Here is an 18,984-nt window from a genome sequence, read left to right as displayed (position 1 = left end):
TACTTTTGTGACTCTGTTATGGCTTGGCCACACCTGTCTCGACAAATGTGGATGTGTGGGGTGCATGCAGAAGCTTTGTTTACATCAGCACCAAAATTAAGTTATACGTCTTGAAAAATGTATTGCTGCTCAGAGGACTGAGATTTACAGAGAATCCTGCAGCAGGAATCAATTTTCTGAGCCAACAGGGAAACGACTCCAGAACGAAGGAATACGAGTTGAGAAATTACTGCTTCATAAGCATGGAAGCCTGAATCTCTTCCTAACTGTGGCATTAGCCACAGCTCTTYGGGAAACCAGACACACCTTTTGTGAAAGTGTTTACAAAAACATTACCTTCTCMAAAGAATTAGAAATGCTAAGGAAGCTGCAAATAATAAAAGAAATCTTGGCTTTTGACTACACCAAAAACTCTTGCCCCAGCATCTCCTCCCCACCTGKGAGGAGCCAGCGAGCAGCTGGTTGCTGTGAATTCCCTAGGACCGATCCGCTGCCCTCAGGGAGCCTGTCCGACTGGGGAAAGCCCACGGTAACAGTGCTCCTAACTCCGCCACSTCAGGTACGGGATTAAATTTCAGCAGGATGAACCCGCACTTTACTCTTACTCTACTTTAACTACTCCACGTGAGGTAGTTAAAATGCAGGGCAGCACTTAATCCATTCTGCATTTCAAGTTACTTGGCTCTTGTTTCTCAGTTCTTGTGCATCCACCTGGATGGTCGGCACTGTGAGCTCATGTGCACTGGCTCTACCAAGTCCCAATACACATGTCACAGAACAGCAACAACCAGAGAAGGCAGCAGTTCCTAACTGCTCTCTTACCCCTCACGATTCTGGTGTAGGCACCAAGATACACGTTCATGTAGTCAAAGCTGTCTTAAACTCACCTTAAAGGTGGAAGAGCACAAGTGGACAAGAACAATGTTCTTGCTGTTTTTCTTGCTCATTTTACCTTTGTGGCTTGTACCTTAAACCATGTGTTCTTTAGTAATATCGTTTTATACTCCAGCCATTTTGAAGAAGGTGCTTTGGCTTGCTGAGCCAAATCCAGCCTGTGTATAAGCATTTAGGTTAATGGAGTCTTGTTTCCGAAGCACAGAGTAAAGCTGGGCCTTATCTCATGTGCTAAGGTCTCTGCTATTGAACATGACTGATGCTTTTGATAGCACAGAACGAAACTCAAGCGGGTACTGGCAGGAATTAAATATTGATTTCTTTCTGATAGCAGCCAGATTGTGACACTCAGATGTGACCCGTTATTCATCTCTCAGAGCTGAGGAAGCTTTTGACAAAAAAAAAAAAAAAAAAAAAAAAAAAAAAAAAAAAAAAAAAAAAAGAAAAAGAAGGGCAAACTGAACAAACTGCCTTTTGCAAAGCTACAAAGCTCTTTTTAATACATCTGTTTTTTTAATATGCTACCAGCCTGACTTCTGCCTATCAAATGAGGGCTGTATACATTTTTAATACAAGTTACCGACACCAGCTTGAAAYACTATATATTTAGTCACAGCAAGAACATTTTTTTCCTACTTTTAAGAAAATCTGTAATGTTTCTTTTGTATTTACCACATCCTAACTTACATCCCTTTACTCTTCATTTCACAACTGACCATACTATTGCCCAAGATATTAACTGCCCAACTGCTGAGCCTTGGAACTGCCATCCTGCCAAGGAAGGCGAGGAGCCGGAGTTGAGGGCAAAAGGCTTGAAATGGCCAGGCCGAGACTATGCAAGAATATTGGGAGAGACAGGAGTGGCTCCTGGATTTACCAGAGCTTCTCCTTGCTTGGTGACTAAAATGCTGTCCTTCCCATTAGTCTGGAGACGGTTTTTCATGGGAAGGGTTGTTTTGCTATTACGAGGAATACTGTGGCCAGCAGACACCATGAGAGACATACAAAGCCCAGACCACCTCTATACCCCTTTCAGTAAATGTACAGATGTAGCAGTAAGAGCTCTATGGAAGACGTTTATAGAGTGGCCTGTTCCAAAGAAGTACTGCCATAAAGCCATGATCATCCTCTTCTTGATACTGGCGTAGAACAGAGGAAATGGGCTAAACTCGACAACAAACTATTTCTATCTGCTAAAAAATACACTTCTGCTCCAACACKGCCATACAGACTCAGGATCCAGGTGGAGCAAATGGGAAGCCTAGATGCACAAAGACCCCASGACCATTCGCAGCCCCGCTGATGAAGAATCAAGGTCCAACCCATGCTGGTAAGGTCTCTGCATTAAAGGGATTGAACACACACACACAAAAAAGTGATTAATTGAACTACAAATATTGAACTATAAAAATTGAACTATAATAAAAAAAGAGTAGTGGCCCTGTAGCAATGAATGTATGAATGTTTTTCTGTAGCTGGGTTGGCTGGTGTGTTCTAAATTGCTATTTTGTAGGACCACCTGTAATTCCAAGTATATTAAGGTGAATGCACAAGGTAGATTCTTGCTGAYAGTGGCAAAAATTGTATTCTGTTGTATCCCTGAAGTCAAGTCAGAACTCAGAATATTGACTGAAAATAAGATTGAAAAGCCACAATTTTCCCCTCTATTTTTTTTCAGTTTCTGGGAGCAATGTATTGACATTGATTTTTTTTTTAGGACCTGAATTGGGCCTTACCTACTTGAAATGCTGGATATGATGCTGGATATCGCACACACAGCCAAAGAACACACCAGGTGATGATTATCTTCTCTTAGAAGACACTTTGGCCCTTGAATTGCATTCCTCTAGCAATCTAAGAGAGCCCAATAGGTACAGAATGAAGACAAAGCAGAAATGTCTGCTTGCTCAGGTTTTTGCCCACGAGCTCCAGATTTAGAGCTTGAAACTACTCGCGTGTAGGTCATTATAACTCAGAGGCCCTGCACACAGGTGCATACGCTCTGGCACAGCTTCACCTACTGTGAAGTGAGATTTCCAAAGGGTTTTAAAGATATTAGGTATCCAATGCCAGTTACAGAATGACTGGAGTTGGATGCCTATTCGCCTAGAATTTGCTAAAAGAAGAAAAAAAAATGGATGTACACTATGAGACTTCAAAAGAAGAAAAATAATGTTTTGTTTCAACATAGAATGGTGTATGAAACCTGCTGAGGTTTCCAAGATGCAGAGTTGCCATAGCCAGAATGGTATACACGGGTGTCTGGATAATGGACTTTCTGTAAATCTGTGTAACATCCAAATTAGAAACATGAGCCTGAGAAAAATATGATCAATTCAGCACCATAAAAAAAACATAATTCTGCAACCTGTTGAAGACTAATCATTCTGAAAACTCTTCCAGCAACAACGAGAGAACAACTCTGGTAAATAAAACTGCTGAAATTTCCCCAGAGAATTTATGCTTGTACTGTAATAAATTATTAAAAGGAGATTTGTAAGCACTGAGCCTTCTGGTATCAGGGGTTGAATTACTCAGGTCTAGCTGCAGTTATATTTTCACTATTTTTTTTTCCTATCCCATCATACTGCTAATCAGGACTTCTCTGAGTTGTAGTGGTCTCAGTGTAAGAATATGGGCACCCAAGATGTGCTGCATTTTGGTAATGAAGAGTTAGAGCCTTGTCTATCCCTACCTTCATGCCAACCCCCCTAAAAAAAAAAAATATATAGCAAAGTAGGAAAGTTTCTAAATCATGGCAAAAGAGGAACAGAAAAATAAAAGATCTGTTCAGAACTCAAAAGTCTTAGTCTTAGTTATGTCAAATTTGGCCTAAGAAGGTGCTAAGAGCATAAGAAGGTGCTATATGAAGATCAAAGATAGAGGTGAAGGGAAAGTAAAAGAAATGGAGTAAGAACTAAATAAAAGACCATGAATTCCTGTACATCTGAATCTGTACATTTCCTGGTACACTTTTCCAATTGAATGCTTTCCCTTAAAAAGAAATGCAAAGGAAAAGACATTTAATTGTATATTTCCAAGTTCATAACAAATCAGGTTGCATGTGGCCTGAAACTAGTAGGAGCCATAGCAGCTGGAGAATTTTAAAACAAAAGGCAGCAGGATATAGTGATATATCTSTATTCATCTAGATACATACTAGATATTTACTAGATATATCTAGTGGTGCTCACTGTATTCAGGGCTGCTGCTAATGCAGCACAGTCCCATGGACGCTGCTGGCCGTACTTCAGTGATGAGATCATTTGCCCCCCGATATCTCCCTATGATGTTTGTGTTGAGAAAAGCAGACAACGCAGTGCTGGGGCGCTGGTTTTCCATGGGGGCAGGATGCTGCAGCAGAGGTTTTATGGCTGGGGGTGACAGCTTTTGCCAGCCTTTATGGTAGATCTTTCTGCAGCCTCCAAGTCCCTGGGGCTTTGAGTCCAACCTGGAGGAGCTGTTCTTGTTCAAGAGCRACCGGAGGGGTTATTGCAGCAGTTGTGGCCAACCGTGTCCATCATGGGAGCAGTTCATGCTGGTGTCGTGGCTGCTAGCCAGGGCAGGCAGCAGCCAGGTTTATTAAAGCTGGCTTAGRTCAAACAACCCGTGCATATATAAAYTAGTATTTCTTGTCCATGTTAAGTCTCAAGTTGGGCAGAAGGGATCAGGGATAGTATCATCCCCGGGGAATTTCAAGAGCATGTCAAATTTACAAACACACCACGTGAAAATGGAAAACAACAGCTTTGTTGCAGAAAGAGGCATAATAAGAAAAACCCTGCTCAATTTGTGCACAGATAACCCTGGGATCCTAGAAATGGCAACTATGATATCTGTTGTTTGTCTAATCCCGTATTTTGACGCCGTGGTTGCCGACAGCATTAGTGCTGTAGTCGAGCCAGCAAGCAAGAGAGCAGCACTTGATACTTGTGCGTGTCAAGTATTAAGTCTAGATACGAGTTGGGAGCAGGATCCGTTTTGGAAGGAGGGCGGGAGAGAAAGCCCATGCTTCAATTCTGGTTTAATACCAATTCCCAGCAGGGTGTCAGGCAGAGAGATAGGATGGAGCACTAGAGGCAGTCCTGCCACCTGCCAAAACTCACTGTAGGGTTTTTACTGCTGGAGTTGGAAAGCGACGAGCCATGAATTTATTAATGAGTTGGACCTTGAGAAAGGCAGCAAGAGGGACAAATCAGGCATTTTAACAGAGCTGGCTTTAAAYATCACACAACCTTTAGAAGAGGTTGTAAGAGGTCTGATAGATATGTAGAAGAAAAAAACAAAAAAGAAAACTTTCTGACAGAGTGTTTTAAAACCAAGTATCAGCTTTTTAATCTGATTTCCTTTAAGTAACATAGACCACAACAGCGTGGTACAGAGACCACATGTTTTCTGGAACACGAAGCCCACTCTTTTTGCCTTCCGCCACAGCAGGAAAGGCTCAGAAAGCGCAGGCAAGGGCGGCATCCCCTTCGGCGGGCGGCTTTTGCGGAGCGCACCGCTCAACGCGGGGCTTTCCCGAGCCGCAGGCCCCAAGGGATCCGCGCCTTCGAGAGCCGCGCTCCGCACCGCGCGGCGGCCGTTGCGCGGCGGCCGTTGCGCGGCGGGCGCCCCCGGCAGCAGCAGCAGCAGCGGCAGCGGCAGCAGGGGCAGCAGCGCGGGCAGCATGGCGAGCCCGCCGCTCCCAGCCTCGCCTCGCCTCGCCTCTGCGCCGCTGTCCCGCGGGACGCAGCCGGCTCCTCCCGCCCCCGCCCCGAGGCGGGCTCGCCGCCTCCGCGGGGCCGGGGGCCCCGGGCAGCGCCCGCCCCGAGCCCCGCGCTCCCCCGGAGCAGCCCCTGTGTGGGCGCGTGCTGCGGGCGCGGGCAGGCTGCTCTTCTCGTAGCTTCCACCGTGCACGCTGCATCACTGGCTTGTCTGCAGCCGTTGGTCCGTTTATTTTTTTGTAAAGGTCTTGCTTTCCACAGAAACAGCCTTCCTCTGCCCACCCTTACTGAGAAAGCAGAGCCCAAAGCCTCCCAGTGCCGGGTGGAAGGTTTCCTCGGATTTTCATGGCCTTCAGCAGGCTGATTCCCCACGGCCCGATCCCATGGAGCTTGTGAGCACGAGGAGTTGCCAGAGACCTTTGTGGGCCACTTGCATCAGCACAGAGCACACGCTGAGCTCTGCTGCGCGAGGCTGTGTTGCAAAGTACGAGCCACCAAAGCGGCCAAGATACTGGCCTGGAAACTCTCATGTGTCTGTTATTAAGTATTTTGACAATTTGAGGTGAGGGAAATAGGTCGCGTTTTCCCTAAAAGGGAAACTTTTTTTTTACTGATATGGAGGCCTTGTTAGTGGAGGGCAACATCTGGGATACAGGTGTCCTTGTGAAATACTCTCCTTACAGATCCACATGCGTTTGAAGGATTATAATTTGCCTGTTGAGTGATGAGAGCGGCCTTTCAGGGTGTATGACTAGTTACTTTATGATCATTTTTGCCATTTGCATGAAAGAAGTAACCATGTTCTCAAGACCACTCATCTTCACAAAGGTCCATTCGTTTTATAAGTGGCTGTTTTCCACGTAACTATCATTATTGCTGTTGTTATTATTATTTATTACTGCTATTACAGCTGCTGGAAGTTGTAGTCAGAAATCAGGACCCTATTTATGGTGAGTGATAAAGCAACTCAGAGTAAAAAGACAATCACTCCTGATATAAGCACTAACAAACTAAGCATAAGAGTATGGGTGCATTATCCAGAGCTGCTCTCCAAGCTATTTCCTTCAAGTATGTGTAAGAAGACCTCAAGAGAAAAGGAGGAAATGCTCTATCATGGCACAGTTTTGGAGARCAGTGCATTTTTCCGTTGCTTTACACAACGTGGGTTATAATCCTGGCCTTCCACAGGCTTTGTTCAGGGCTAAAGTGTGAGACAGGTATGGGGTGTATGAGACTTGCAGGGTCTGGGGGGTCCTGACACTCAGTGTTGGCTGAGAAGCGGGTAGGGGCAGCAAGAGGTAACTGACTCCTCCAGACTGACCTCACCAGTGTGACTAGTGTTGACCCACAGCAGGAAACGCAGTCAAATTCTGTGTGCAGAGCTAGGGTTGCAGAACCTCCCGTGTCATCTCTCTTGGGCACCACCATCCGCTCAACCCTTCTTCCTTCAGAATCATCTGCTGCATTTTAATTGACAGTGATTGTAACTTTTATTCTGACCTTGCGGTGGTTTTGAAGCTCCTCTATCGCTTTATTCTGCTATGCTTGGCATACCTTTTCACCACCATTACGGCAGGGTTATTCTGATGGATGGTCTGCTTAATTCCACTTAGCATGTGGTTTTATGCTGATCCATCCTGCTTCTCCCTCCACAACCCTCTTGCCTTTGAAGTCAAAGAAAGTTTAGGGGTCATGAAAGCAACAGTGAAAAACAGAGGGTAGTACTGTGTCCTTCCAAGGATCTGTTCATGTGAACTGCTATAGTTTCCTTGTCTGTCTTTATGCTGCTACAGCCTTCTACTGGCTCTCTGAGCTGTCTGTGTAGTAGTAAAAATTACAGGAAAMAAACTTTATTTTTGCTCGAAAGGCACAGTCATTAGGAAATCTTGCCCATTGTGTCTGCAGTTATATTTTCCCCAAATTAATTATGCATCTGTGTAGGCAGATATGCACAGAGGTTTTGCCTATATATGGCTCTGTAACTGTACAAGTAAGCGTACAAGTACATTCATGTGCAGTTATCTAATCATAATGAATCGTGCTACGTATATTTTGCAGCTCAGGGAACCATGCTTGGTCTGGCAGCACTTAAGCAGGAACTTAACTTTGATGAAATGTTGAAGTCTCACTGAAGTCTCAGGGAATTAAAGAGGTGCTTTGCTCAAGCAGGGGCAGACAGAGGGGCAGCTCTGCACAGGTCTGAGTGCTTCTCTGAATCCTTGCTTCAAGGCCAGCTTGCTCGAGTGTATGTGAGCCTTCCTGCACATGGCAAGTGCACAAGTGATAACAGTCATGAGGGCTACAGCTGCAGCAGTTGTAGATCTGCTCTGTGTGGGTCACTCTGCCGAAAAATGTAAACAGGAAAGTCCTGCAGACCTTACTCCATCAAATCTCCCATTGATCTGAAATGTAGGGTTGACAGAGCAAGGACTGAGAGATTGGCTCACAGGAACGAGATTCCTCACTCTGAAATCTTAAGAGTAGTTTGGGAACCTGTCTGCTCTGCAACCCGAGTTGCTGTGRCGCAACTCAATTTGCAGTCATGGTTGGTCCAAATTAGGCCAATTGTTCTGATTTGCTACTTTTTTCTCTCTTTCTCCATGTGTTAACCTTAACACGTCTATTTACAGTTCCTTGGAGAAACAGTACCATCAGAATACTCACATGTAGAAAAAGATTGCTTTTGAGATGCAAAACATAGCTAATTACAGTGTTAAAATTAGCTGAATGTCCAAGGGGGGAAATCAGAGTGCAGCAGCTGCTCTGCCTTATGCTTTTCTGGTTTCCAGAAGATACTGGTGGGCACGTACGTGGCAGTGCGTTGTGCTCGCTGCCTGCACAGCAGAGCAGCCCACAGATGTTCCAGCATTTCCTCAGCCCAGACCCCATCAGAAATGTATGCTGCTGCATACATCTGTCATGATGAATTACGTTCCCTTGGCTTCAGACTCTATCATGCAGACCTGTGGTGGTGCAATGGTAATTTCTATCCTGTCCTTCATGAGTACCTTCATGAGTAACTTCATCCTAGGGTGGGTGTCTTACCAAGTACGGTTTAGAGGTAACAGCCAGTATGGCATCACATATGTTTGGGCTCAGCCCTGAGGTGATTTGCATTGTACATTGAGGTACCGTGTAGAAGAGATTGGTTTTTTTGTCTGATTTTTTTTTAAACCCTGGTATTAGAAAAACTCTTCTGTGTGCTATTTAATGAACTAAACCTAAAATGACTCATTATTTTGTATCCTACAGATTAACCTTGCCTTGTCCTAAACATCCTGCAACAGTTTTTGCAACCTTGTGAATATACTACTCCACATTCTGAACTATGGTAATTACAGTTATATAAGAGCTGGCGATAATTCAGTCAGCTTCTTAGTTATTACTTCAAATTTAATACAAACCACCTGCTCTTTCTATCATTTCTGAATATATTTCACATTCTTTTTCCTTAACCTAAGACTCCAATAAGAAATGTATTTATGAAGACATTATTAAAAGAACATATCACTGTAGTCACAAAGCAACGAGTAGTAACCTAGTTTGAATCAGATCCGACCTTCTAAGTGCTGATTAGCAGGAGAGCTTGTTTGTAGAAAGCTCTGTTACTTAGCCAGTTACATGAATATCGATTCACTTTTCCCAGTTTAAACTCCAGATAAAAATGTTATTAAACTTTTGGGAAAGGTTTTGGCCAGAGCGCATAAATCTGGGTCTTATCTCCAGTAAACCTGGGAGACAAAAGGCTGAGAGAGAAAAAAAGTGCTTGGCTCCACAAGCACCTGGAGAAGAGACTAGCTCTGGTTTTGTATTTGTATCTAATTAGCACAGAGTGTAATTCTGCCCTAGGGCATTATATGCTCTCATTGTGTAGCTGGAGCCCCAAGTTCTTCGTGGAGAAGGTGTCCTGTGGTAAGTGCACGTCTTCATGAGYGCACACATAATGGTTGGTGAACATTGTGTGCTCTTATTGAAGGATTTGTGTGTGACAGAGTTAACCCTGGAGCCAGCTCGATGGAAACAGAGCTGCTTTGGTGCAYGAAGGTAGATGGGAATAGTCTAGGGAATGGGGGTTTTACTCAGGCTGTGATGTTGGTTCTCTAATTGACATACCAGAGAGGTTTTACTTATTTGCACATGTAGGTGAACATGGAGTTGCAGATGTTAAATGTGACAGGTGTGCTTCCTTGTTTTCAAGAATTCCTGAGGAGGGAAGAAACCCCAAATTTATACATATTGAGCTAGATAGTTGGGAATGAGCTAGAAGTTTTATTCACTAGGCAACATAAAACCTAGGCCTTGTTACAGTAGTCCATCTGTCATTTGGGTCATAATTGAGTACTGGTGTGCTTTTAAGCCCCTCATCTGAAGACTTTATTTCCTGTTCTTATTTATCTTATTTATCAACTCTTTATGTCGTCTCAAAATGCTAAAAGAGGGAAGCACAGCCATTGACAATCAGGACTAAGCCTGATTCTTCTCTCATTTTTAGTGTATGTTATACACTGATTTAAAAATTGTTTTAAACTTCTTTAAAGCCATCCTGAGACATAATGGAAGCCCAATACTTCTGCATATGTATTTGATGCTTACTTCATTGAATTCAGGAAGAAGGGATTATTAAAGACATAAAAGCTGTCTCTTTATCAGTAGCTTAAAAACACTCCAAGGGAAATGAAATCTGTTGTGCTTAGCTGCTATAATTTAAGAACCAAATTCTGCTCTTGTTTATAATRGCATAAATTTGAATTCAATTGAACTGTGGATTAACACTGCTGAAAATGAGATCAAAGTGTGTCTTCAGAAGTTCAGAAGGTAAGAAGCARTTTTGCATCTGGCCTTCTTCATATTTTCTGTATGTGTGCTCTCATACTGAGTCTATGATTTGGCACTTAGCCCTGGAAAAAATCTATGGCACATTTGATCTTTTTTTATGGTCCTGATTCTAACACATCGATGTATCAGGACTGGTGAAATTTCATTAAGGATTTTATACTCCGCCGTTCCTATAATATTCAAATACTGTGTGAAAAATAATGATATGCTGCATAGATTCTGAGATCTTGGGTCAAATATTTCATGGACTTTCAAGTTCAAAAGGTACTGCAATAACCATCTAGTTTCTGTATAACACAGGCCAACTGGTRTGATCCTGACAATGCAGAGATTGACAGCAGAGAGTCTAAAAAGAATGCAGTAATTTCCATAGCAGTTTAATTGTTAATGATTGACAGTTTAATGAAGTGAAATAGCAGTTTGTTAATAAAACTTCATTATATAATAATGATCGTTCACTCTGTAGATAAAAATCCAAAGTGTCCATACTATATTGCTTAAAAAATACTATTTCTAAACTTTGTGAAGTTAATTGGGAAGCAGTTAATACTTTTTTTTTCCTGAGTGTTAATTAAAGTAGAATTTCTTGAGATGGGAAAACGTATGTAGACTTATAAGGGAAAAGTAATTCCAAATCTTAGTGTTTGTTTCGAAAGGAATATTATTAGCCATCATCAGGTTGTTCACTTTCTTGCTTCTTCCACTGACCCCCAGGAGGGTTACGTTATTTCAAGGTCAGTATTTCCAAGGGTGATTCTCTCCAAGGGTGCAGGACGTTGTGTAACTGGCCACCGGTCAGAAAATGCTTTTGTACTGATAAAGTATGTAGGAATGTTGCCTGCTTGTCCTTATATGACTTGGAAGATATACAGCTTTTTCCCGACTCAGCATCAACTCAATGAAGTTTGTGGTCTATTTAGGTAACGAGCTAGAGCAGGTGATGTGTTTATGGAAGACAAGTGTGCATTGCTGGTAAAACCAAGATCCAGAAAAGTGAGTACTTCTAACCATCCTGACAACCAGACCGTCCCTCTGAAAATACAGTGCCTAGCAACCTTGTAGAGGAGAGATTACACAGTAAATCCTTTTATTCATCACTAACACAAATATAAGAAAAAATGAAAGACCGTCTTGGTTTGCACCCATACATACATACAGAAAGTGGGATCAGGGTCAAATTTTAAAGAACTGGCACAGTTCTATCATGTTCAACCTCATACCCCTTTCTTAAGTAGTGCTTTACTGGTATGAAAGAAAGAGCCAGGGTAAGGATTGGGAACCAGCATACAAGGTGACTGAACCCAGTCCTGATGKCTTCAGCTGTGAAGTGTTTGTGCAAAAGCCCAGAGAGTCACCTGAAGGTTGCCACACAACTATACCTAGCTTTTAGCTACCTGATTTCACAGCAGGATCTATCTTCAAAGTTTGGTGCATAAGCTTCTCATAAAACTTGCGGAAAAAATAGAYACCTCAGAAAAAGTAATCCCAAATTCTGCAAGCTGAACAAAAGTCATCCAAAGCAAGGCAAGAACTTTGGAGTACAGCTGGGATTGCAAAGTCTTGCTCACACAGGAATGGGAGACAGCTGCCTCCATTTAAGATCCAGTTGCAAATGCCTATATATGTGTGACCAGGGGCAATTTGTTAAGCTTGTTCTTGTCTGCAAGGYACATCAAGAAGAATTGCCCCTGCCTGGCAGAAGCAGCCCTGGATTTGGTGATCTTCCTCCTGGAAGCTGATATGAATCTTAGTTTCCCTCTTTCTGAGTGAGTGGTGTAGCTCCTGAAGGCAGCTTGTACCAGAAAGGTGCTGTTATTGAAGCTGTGTGAAGAGGAAGGTATGAGTTAAGATTTACTTTTGTGCTTTAAATTGGTACAGCTTTTGGTTGTGCTTGCTTTTCTTATAATTTCCTCACTCCTCAGATAAGTGGTCTTTGCTGATGTGGCGTTATTTCCCCTCCTTGTATTTGTTATTGACATCCTATTGAGACATGTATTTGCCCCTTTATGTCTGCAGTATTTCTTTGTATCTTGTGTGCTTTGGATGGGAAATTCAGTTATTTATTTATTCAAGGACGAAGAAACTCTTTTGCTTGAATTCCTGCTCTTTCTACTCCAGTTGATTTTACTGTTCCCTTCAGTTTCTCAAGAGTTTGCACATTTGAAACTGGGAGCCTTTGCTATGGACCTTATGCATCCTTTCAGTTATCATGAAAGGAGGACTTGATTCCTTGCTCTGCGGTTATTTTCTGGCAAGGTCCCTTGCGTGGTTGCCTTTGCCAATTGACAGGGAAATAGTGAGCCAGGTAACTGCAAAATGCATGTCAACAGAGTTTTAGTCATGAGCKCTTGCAACTTCATGGCAAAACTTTGCTGCTACAGGACTGCTAGAGCTGTATAGTATCATGATAACAGCCCTGGAATTATTCCTCAGCTTTTTAGTGGCATTTGTGTTTGTTAAAGGTGTGTATAAACAAGCCAAGAGTGACTACGTTTTATTGGTTTAATGAGGTGGTGGTGGCTGCTCGARTGGAAGCCTCTCTAGGGATGGACACTAGAGGGTGCTCAGGCTGTTTGGAGCCACCACCCCTGTCCTGTGCCTAGCAAGTGCCGCACTGGTGCAAGTTACACTTGCACTCACTTTTCCACTCAACTTGGTTGCTAGTGCCAGAGCAGTCTTTGAACACAAGTCAGAGGAACCTGAAGGGGCGACCCATGTAATGACTCAAGTCACTAAAGCCCAAGCTAACAAGGGTCATAGGTGGCATTTTTRTTCAGCATCTCTAGATATCTCTTCCTTCCTTCTGCCCCCGGATTGGGGCTCACAGTGCCTGCTTTTATATTTTAGCTTGGGTCTATCCCGTTGTCTTTGTTGCTCTCCCTCCTCCATGTGCAGCCCTCCTGCGGGCTGGGCCAGACGTGGCACCTCRGCCTGTTCCCACCTCGGTGGTGTCCGAGCGGCCTGTTCCCTTCTTGGCAGCAGTCCTCGTGCCACCTCCAGCCACGCCTGCCTTGCCACTGCTCCCAGTGGACTCCCTGCCTGGCTGCCTGCCCGCAAACTGGGGAGAACTGCCCGCTGTCCCTGRAGKCCWGGWGSCWCCWGGMCTYCTATGTCACTACTTGCACAGGGCAGCTTCCTTTCTTATTGCTCTCAGTCTTAGCTTTATAAGCAGGGAAAAGAAGGCTAAGAAAAGCAAGAGCAGCACCAGCTGCAGGTCTGCTGTTGGCTCGTTGGGTATTTTTTTTTTTTTAATCACCATTTGATACAGGAGGGCTGTGTGTGATGGAGCTGGAAGCAGGTTTTGCCCTGCCAGCCAGCGCTTGCTGCATGCCTGCGTCACACAGCGAGCACCCTTTGGCTCAACTCTGCTGTCTCCACCTTGTTCCCTGTGGTTCAAAGTAAATGTTAGACTCTGCATGCCAGAGAGGAGAGCGTTTTCCAGGAGGAAAATGAAGTAGGAGAATGTGGATGAGTGATAGAAATGCCAGAAAGAAATTTCCTGAGGATTTTGCGAATTTCCCTTCCCATTCACTCTCAGGTGTGTTGTGTCCTCCCAGGGGGATGCTGGTCACAGTGTCCTAATGTATCCCCTTTTTTTATGAGGGCACTTTGTAGCATGGGTGCTGGATGTGGGGCCAGGTTGTTAGTATGGAATGTCACTTCTAAACACTGTTTTGGGGCTGATTTGGGTTACCAATAGGTCTGCATTGCTTCTCAGTTTGTATGCAACTGCTTCAGCCTCTCAGGTGAAATTCATTTAACACTTACTGCTTGTGAAGAATATAGTGTAGAGGTCAAGATAGCTCCTTTCCACACCTTTCCTCATTATTTTTGAGCATGTATTGTTTAGATGCGCAATTGAAAAAATGGAAGAAAAACTGTGTATCACCTGGGGGGGGAACAGAAACTTAGAATCTTTGAGAGCACTATTTAAATAAATTGTATTATGAAGGGAGGAGAAAAACATCCAATATTCCTGATGTTTCTATGAGAGCCATTTGTACACATTTGCATTCTTCTAGGTGATTAAGGGCCTCAGAATGGAAACAAGGGCAAATATTTTAATTTGTGATGAATAAAAATGAAAAAGTAGTGATTTAGACTTGAAAGTACTTATTAGAATATATGAGAGGAGTAATCTAACAACAAGCGACTGCCTTTTTTCATCACTGATRCCTGGGAAGTCTTTCAGGAAGTCTTTCTTGCCAGAAATGGCAAGGATGTTAAAAAAAATCTCCTGAAAAATAATCCTAACAGCCTTATATGATTGGAGGTTAGTTATCTGCATTAATCTCATGGGGTTTAAAGGGAAAAATGGTGTAAGTATGGCTACTTCCTTGTGGAATAAGGTGTTTTGTCTGGCAAAGATCTCCTAAGAAAGTAAATATTTGCTATAACTTCTACTCTGCTTGGGGGGGGGGSGGGCTCTCCCACTCCTCCTTTCTCCCCAGGAATCTCAGATAAAGCAGTTAAATCCATTTTTATAGCTGTTTCCACTTCTCTGTGTTGAATTACTCTAAATTTGCATAGCTGTGGCAGGGTGGAACATGTCCCAGAGGGTGGTCAAACATCACTCTGCAGATCTTGAGAAGAGGAAGCTGAGAGGGGATCTGATCAATATGTATAAATACCTGAAGGGTGAATGTAGGGAGGAAGGGGCCAAACTCTTCTCAGTGGTGCCCAGTAACAGGACAAGGGGCAGTGGATATAAGTTGAAACACAGGCAGTTCCATCTCCATGTGAGGAGGAACTTCTTCCCTGTGAGGGTGACAGAGCCCTGGAACAGGCTGCCCTGGGAGGCTGTGGAGTCTCCTTTGAAGATCTTCCAAACCCACCTGGATGCCGCCCTGTGCTCTGGGTGTCCTTGCTGGAGCAGGGAGGGTGGACCAGATGACCTCTAGAGGTCCCTTCCAACCTCAGCCATTCTGTGATCTAACTTACAATATATTAAATTGTTATAATTTGGAAGTGTTTCTTGCAAACTGTCCTCTGTATAGACTTCTGTAGTAGTAAAATATATAAATGTAGGAAGTAATTTTGCACCTCAACAGCCTCAGTTCTTTTGARTCTGTTTCACATTTGAGTCTGATTTTTACTTGAAACTGAAATACCTAGTAGTTAAAGTATGAGTGAGATAGCACTTATACATTATGCCTTCATGTTACTACTCTTGCGGTAAGAAAAACTCATGTTCTTGAGTTGCATGCAAGACAACATTTATGATGCATCTAAATTTAGATATATCTAAATCAACTCTAAAATTTAGTAAGAAGGGAAGCTGTAGCTTCTCCTTGACTTAGTTTACTTTTTTTCTTTAGATATTGTCATAATATCCAACTTGCAGAGGGAGGCAAAGTTTTATCCTCTTAAATTGCCTATAGAGAATGTGGTGTAACATGCCATAATGTAACATGCTGTAATTAGGGGAAGGCRAGACTGGTTTGCATAAACTCTTGATGAATATTGTCATAGCAAATTAAATCTGATTTAGTGCTTTAAGCCAAAGAAATATTTGCATAGCTAATGAAACTGATTAACTTTAGAATTAATTTGCAATGTTTAGTYATACAGCTTAAAACTAAAGTGGTGTCAGTAATGTGTTGATTRTTATTAGTACTTGAGATAATCAGCCTTGCTAGATGATTAAATGTAAATACCTAGTTTWAAAAAAAAAGCTGCTTCAGGTTAATAAACAATTTCAAATAGGGGAAAAAAAGCCTCATGATGATAAAGTGAAATCCAGGGGTGTTAATTGTACAAGTAGAAATTAAGTGGGGAAAGCACATCTTCCCTCTTGCTGATGAAAGTGGGTGAAAAGCTTCTTCCTTTTTCCTTTGGTTTGCTAATGATTTCATTATGATCTGTATTGCCCTCATGTCRAGGAACACTAATTGTGTGCTTAGGMGCCAGTGTACCTAAGGGCTGTACAAACAGATCTCTGAGCTAATTGAAATACAGCCTGGGAAACAAGGAGCACTCRCATCAGGCAGAGAGAGAGGAAATAATTTGTGGGTCAGCATCTGTATGCATCAACAGCAGGCACTTTGGTTCACCAGCAGTTTAACCTTTTTCCCCTCATGCACACTCAGGTCYTGGAGCAAAATCTTCAAATGGGGCTTCAAAGAGGACCATGTAGTGACTTGCAGAGGTGTACAGGAGCCTCCTCCTGTAAGGCAAGGGCTCCACAAGAGAAAATGTGGAAGAACCCACTTCATTAAGTGGTTGTGAAACTAGAAACTGCTATTGCAGAACACAAAGGTGTAAAGCTAGCAGGTCTGTAACCCAAGAGGATAGCCTAAGCATGTTAGCAAACGGCCTGGATGACCAAGACAAGAGRTTAGTGTTTTACAGAAAGTATGTGAAGGGTTACAAAGATGAGAAGTGTAGTGAAAACAGCTAGGAATGTGATCTGTCAGAGCATTTTGTATGGAGACAAGTGAAGGAAGATGTGCACAGGGAWGATGGGTGTAATATTCAAGGTACTATGTGGTAGGTGGGAAYAGACACTAAGGGAATGATGCGCATATTGCAGAATCACAGAATGGTTGAGATTGGAAGGGATCTCTAGAGATTTAGGTATCTTATGTAAGAGCTGGAGTAGGGTAGGGGATGGATATGTTCTGGATGTGAGGACTCTTGAAGCAAACTAAATTGAAAATAACACATGGATATGTGAATTAGTATGTTGCCTTCCAGTGTAATTGAATAGAATGCATGAGGAGAAGTATCTGCTCACTCAAAAACTGGATAAAAAGGTGGATACAGGAGGTAGGGTGACTGGATGAGAAGTTCCTTTGTTTCATTTGAAGTAATTTTGTTTTCATTTTGAGGGAAAAGTTTCTGAGTAATAAAGTAATCATAAAATACYTCTTATCCCCTCCTCTGAAGGTTCAGTCAGTCTCTAGAATGATTTGGAACAGGTAAGGGATGTGCTACATTATACTGGCTTAGAATAGTTTTAATGTGAATTCTCTGAGGTTTGCTGTCCTAAGTCTGTAGCCGTACTTGGGGCTCAGTAAGCATGTCTGATCATGGTGCTAGGGTTTGGCTCAGGTACCTCACTTAACACTATGGATTCCCTATGTCAGGCTTATCCTTTTTGTTTCCTTACGTCAGGGTGACTTGCCTCTTTGGGTACTGAGTAAAGGGACAAAGCTAGCAGGAAGAATCTGGCCCTTAGCTTAACACAGACATTCAGAAACCTTCAACTCATAAATCTGTCTTCATTCTCCAAAATAATATGAATTCTCCATTCATATTATGCAAAAAGAGTAAAGTTCTGACCCTAAATCTGATCTTCAGGCTTTTAACTTATAGTGCTGTTAGTGTATACACTCACCAGTTAGGTATTTTTGTTTGTTTCTAGGTTTTCATGGTRTTAGACTCAAGTTGGAGCTTTTTTCCACTCAGTTATACTAATGTAAATATCAATTAAATGAATGTCCAAATTCATCTTCATATAGCTGTAAGAACTGACCCAGAAGCTCATCAGTTCACTTTCCATTGGTGCAATGTTTATTTTATTACCTGTAAATTATGAGAAGAATTATAAATTAGAACAGCTTCTTATCCCAGGATTGTATTGTCTGAAGCGTGTTTGGGCAATCGGAAGTTGTATGAACTGCTTTTTTGTGAGAGCTTCTGCAGGCTATTGCTTGGGATAGGTGGTCCCCAGAGCTTAAACAACACAGACTATTTGAGGGCAACTTAAAGAATTCTGTGATCTTTCCTCGTTCACTTCAGTATGCAGCTCTAAGCTTTGCCTACACAGACAAAAAATGTTAATKGTCATATGATCCCATTTGCTTGCTCTACTTTAGAAGATGAGATGGAACCTGGCAGCACAAGGGTGGTAACAAGTGTGTAGTGTTGCGCACATGTGAAACGGTGGTGGTAGTTTACACTCGTGTGTGTGTGTGTCTGCCCCTCATCTACCTCCATCATGTGCTGCTATGTCTCCTTCTCATGTTCGTGTCTCCTTAATGCCCGAGAAGCCTGGTCGTGTGGCTCTGTTGCCTTTCCGCCATGTGGAATTCTTCCCCCACACCCTTTTATATCGCTAGATTTTCAGTTCGGATCATTTTGACCTGACTTTCTCCTTTGACTCCTTAACGCCAACTTTTGCAATGCCTGCATGTTATAATGCTATCTCTGTTATGGCTGCTGAAACCACAAGAAAAAGGCTAAATTTAACTAAACTCTGAGCAACTATTCTTGTGCAATAATGCAGAATACTGCCACTCATTATGATGTCTCTGGAGTTCTTCCCTATAGGATAACACCCCTATTTCCCTGTAGTTTATTAGGATCCATTGCTGACAGTGTCTAAACTGCATAAACATGGGTTGTCTAGACACAACAGTAAGTTATACAACTCTGTCATCTTTATAACTTAACAGGGTCTCTGATTCCCTTCTATATCATATAGATAGGCTTCTTGCTCGCTATATCATCCTTTAGAGGTGGCAGTACTATCTTCCCAGATAATGTGAATGCATTCATGGGATGTTTCAGGAACTGGTGTTTCTATGTGGGTTTTTTCTTTCCC

The sequence above is a fragment of the Nothoprocta perdicaria genome, unplaced genomic scaffold, assembly GCF_003342845.1.
Source record: "Nothoprocta perdicaria isolate Ctin4 unplaced genomic scaffold, notPer1 scaffold_51, whole genome shotgun sequence".
Classification (NCBI taxonomy): Eukaryota; Metazoa; Chordata; class Aves; order Tinamiformes; family Tinamidae; genus Nothoprocta; species Nothoprocta perdicaria.
This window is presented reverse-complemented; position numbering follows the sequence as displayed.